Source organism: Chelonia mydas, chromosome 6 (genome assembly GCF_015237465.2).
Source record: "Chelonia mydas isolate rCheMyd1 chromosome 6, rCheMyd1.pri.v2, whole genome shotgun sequence".
NCBI lineage: Eukaryota > Metazoa > Chordata > Testudines > Cheloniidae > Chelonia > Chelonia mydas.
The window spans coordinates 18228114-18232641 of NC_051246.2; positions in this window are offsets into that span (position 1 = coordinate 18228114).

Consider the following 4528-nt stretch of genomic DNA (forward strand, 5'->3'; position numbering starts at 1 on the left):
TATCATTATTGAGGATATCACTAACTCAGACAGAGGTCATGGGTGTATTGCAGGAGTGGGTGGGTGAGGTTCTGTAGCCTGTAATGTGCAGGAGGTCAGACTACATGACCATGATGGTCCCTTCTGGCCTTAAAGTCTGTGACAGAAGAGAGACGGGGTTCCCTGAAAGCTCAACAATGGCAGCGGACAGCCAACTATAAGCAATAACGCAACACTGGAGATACAAGTTGCATGCAGCTGGATGGGTGCCTGTGACTTTCTTTCTACCAGCTAAATGATGTGACAATTCAGTCAGCATTGTCACATCTTGCACATGAAAGACTTGGTATCATCTTGGCACAGAAGTAAGACATATAATTGCCTTAGGGTACCAGAAACAATCCAAAGGGAGTGGTGCAAGCTACAATGTTTGAATCAGGATTGCCAGCACTGATCTGTGCCAGGATAGAACAATAGCAATAAGCTGTTTCCTCCAACAACTCAATGGTGTATTTAAATGATGCAAAACTGGGGGTCAATACTGGCTGATGGGCAGTAATGGGGCGGGGGGGGCGGGCAGTGTGCTTTCCAGGACTACAGTGATGAGGAGGGAAGGCTTAGCTAACCGAACTACCCTGGAGCCAAAACAATAGGGTGGCAGCAGAAGAACTAAGTTTCAGACACAAGGGTGTAAGTTCTGTATTTCTGCTACTGCTGCCTATTAAAATCTTTAAACGGAAAACCCTGGCCATCCCGAATTCTAAAGGCAGGGTGAACAAGAATGGAGGCCTCAGTAGCCTACTGAAAGGCCAATTCTGAACGTGTATAAAATGTCATTGTGTGGGGTTTCTTCCAGACACTGAAGGTGAGGGATGATTTTCCCCTGACAGAAAAGGTCTGCTTCGAAGTCCATGGGAATCCTTCCATTGACTTCAGGGGCAGAGACACTAGACAGGAGAGAGTTGGAGGAGAGGATGAAACTTCTCCACTTAGGGGAAAAGTGCTGAGTGTGATAGAAAAATGGCCAAATGTTTCTCCTGCTGAAGTAGGGAGACTTGGGCCTGGTCTACAGTACGCAGTTATTTCCGAATTAGGCGAGTTACCTCGAAATAAAACTGGTTCCGTCCACAGGACCAAACCAGTTTTTTCGATTTTAAAGGGCTCTTTACTCCGATTTCTGTACTCCACCTCGGCAAGTGGAGTAGCCACACTAAAACTGAGATCGCAGTTCCGGGTTAGAGGTACTGTGGACGCAATTTGACAATATTAGCCTCTGGGAGCTATCCCAGAATGCTCCCTTGTGACCGCTCCGGACAACTCTCTGAACTCCGATGCACTAGCCAGGTAGGCAGGAAAAGCCCCGGGAACTTTTGAATTTCCTGTTTGGTCACCATCAGCACAGTCCACCATCTCAAGAGACCACGCAGTCCCGGATTCGCAGATGAGCTCCAGCTTGGTCCGAACGGGAGGTACTGGATCTCATTGCATGTTGGGGAGACGAATCTCTTCTGGCTCAACTATGTTCCAAAAAAAGGAACGCAAATACGTACATTAAACTCTCCACTGCCATGATGGAAAGAGGCTACTCCAGGGACACAGAACAGTGTCGTACAAAAATCAAGGAGCTGCAAGCTGAATTCTGTTGCCCGGCCGCATGTGATGGCTTACTCACACCAAAGTGGCAGGCACTTCAGTATGAGAGGCAAAATGAGACCTTCTACAGAAAGAACATGTGCTGTGTATTATGAATTGCCTGTTTCACTGAGAAACAGTGTCCCCTTTGTTCTCTAAACTGTATCTTTTAAAATACTACCCTCCCTTTTTCTTCTCCTGCAGCAGGTGCAAATGTTTCAATGCGGCCCCTATCTACTCCGTCCCAGAGGCTGGTCCAGATTAGAAGGTGGAAAAAATGAACTCGGGACAACATTTGCTGAGCTCATGCAGTCCTCCCGCATTGATAGGGCCCAGTTGAATGCATGGAGGCAAACAACTGCGGAGTCGCGTAAAGCGTTACATGAATACAAAGAGAGGAGGGACGTGGGTGATGAGAGCAGGCAGGATGCTATGGTCAAGCTCATGGGGGAGCAAACTGATATGCTCCGCTGTATGGTGGATCCAATGCGGGAAAGGCAGCAAGACCACAGACTGCTGCTGCAGCCCCTGTATAACCGCCCTCCCTCCTCCCCAAGTTCGATAGCCTCCTCACCCAGACGCCCAAGTACATGGCCGGGGGGAAGCTGCGAGGATCAACACAGTCAACCCCAGAGGATTGCACAAGCAGCAGAAAGCTGGCATATCCTAAATTTTGATTTGGTTTCTGGACTAGTCCTTCCCTCCTCCTCCTCTGCCCCCGTAACCCAATACCCCCTCTAGCTTCTGATTTCTCTCAATGTTTTGTGCAACACCTAATAAAGAACGGTTTTTAAACAATTGTGACTTTATTTCCTCTCATATATATATCTGGGGCGGGGGGGCAGGTAACTTTAAGAGAAACAACAACAACTCTCACAGCGTACCCTGGCCAGTCATGAAACTGGCTTTCAAAGCTTCTCTGATGTGCAGCGCGCCCTGCTGCGCTCTTCTAATCGCCCTGTTGTCTGGCTGTGTGAAACTAGCCGCCAGGCAAGTTGCCGCAACCTCCCACCCTGCCATAAATGTCTTCCCCTTACTCTCACAGATATTGTGGAGCACACAACAAGCAGCAATTACAATTGGAATATTGGTTGTGCTGAGATCTAACCGAGTCAGTAAACTGCACCAGTGCGCTTTCAAACGTCCAAATGCACATTCTACCACCTTTCTGCATTTGCTCAGCCTAGAGTTGAACTGCTCCTTACTACTGTCCAGGGTGCCTACGTATGGCTTCATGAGCCATGGCATTTAGGGGTAGTCTGGGTCCCCCAGGATAACTATAGGCATTTCAACATCCCCAACAGTAATTTTCTGGTCTGGGAACTAAGTTCCTTCCTGCAGCTGTTCAAACAGACCAGAGTTCCTGAAGATGTGAGCGTCATGCACCTTTCCAGATCGTCCCACGTTGATGTCGGTGAAAAGTCCCTTGTGATCCACCAGTGCTTGCAGCACCATGGAAAAATACCCCTTGCGGTTTATGTACTGGCTGCCCCGGTGTTCCAGGGCCAAGATGGGGATATGTGTTCCATCTATTGCCAGCTGCACTTAGGGAATCCCAGTGCATTAAAGCCATCCACAATGGTCTGCACGTTTCCCAAAATCACTCCCCTTGATGAGTGGGAGTGGCAGGTGGTCAATGATTGCGTTGGCTACTTGCAGTACAGCAGCCCCCACAGCAGACTTCCCCACTCCAAACTGATTCCCGACTGACCGGTAGCTGTTGGGCGTTGCAAGCTTCCAGAGGGCTATGGCCACTCGCTTGTCAACTGTGAGGGCTGCTCTCATTCTGGTGTCTTTCCGCTTCAGGGCAGGGGACAGCAAGTCACAAAGTTCCATGAAAGTGGCCTTACGGATACCAAAGTTTCGCAGCCACTGGGAATCATCCTGTACCTGAAAGACTACGCGGTCCCACCAGTCTGTGCTTTTTTCCTGGGCCCAGAATCGGCGTTCCACAGCATGAACCTGGCCCAACAGCACCATGATCACCCAATCGCCACATGCCGTGCTGTCTGTGTTCATGTCCTCATCAGTATAGTAATCGCGCTGTCATCACTTCCTCGCCCAGTCTTGCAGGTACTGCACATACTGCTGGATAATGCACAAGGTATTTACAATGGTCAAAATTGCAGCGGAGATCTGATCGGGCTCCATGGCTATGGCGCTTGCACAGGTAATCCTGGAAAAGGGGTGCGAAACGCAGGAGAGCAGAGTGGCAGCGGAAGCTGTGCTGTTTGGTTCACGGTAGCCGAACAAAGACTGAAAATGTTTGTCTTCTGTGGCTTTCACAGAGAAGCACACAACATGGAGAACATCGCAAGCGTGGCAATAGCGGGAGAGCAGAGTTGGCGGCAGAAGCTGTGCTGCTTGATTCACGATGGCCGAGCAGAGTTGAGTTGGAGAGGTGGTTTCATCGTAGCAGGAGAGCAGTAGTGCACCATCTGCTGAAAGCAGTATGGCGTCTGCATGCCAAAAAGGGGCGAAACGATTGTCTGTCGTAGCTTTCTGACGACACACACCCAGAAACACCCGCCAGAATGTTTTTGCCCCATCATGCGCTGGGAGCTTAACCCAGAATTCCAAGGGGCGGCGGGGACTGTGGGAACTGTGGGATAGCTACTCACAGTGCACCGCTCTGACATTTGATGCTAGCCTTGGTACTGTGGACGCAATCTGCCAAATTCACGCGCTTTAGTGGGGACACAGAAGACCGAACGTATAAAATAGCTTCCGAAAATTCGAATAGAATAATTTCGAAATAATTTCGTACTGCCGATGTACTGAGGGTCAGCAGAGTCATGAGAAAAAGACAGAGGGTGCCGAGGAAAATCAACAGCCAAGAGACACTCAAGAGGCCTCAGCCTATTGAGGTGTCCTTGCAGCCCATCCTCAGCTTTCACACAGCTCAGGCTGTGGCCTG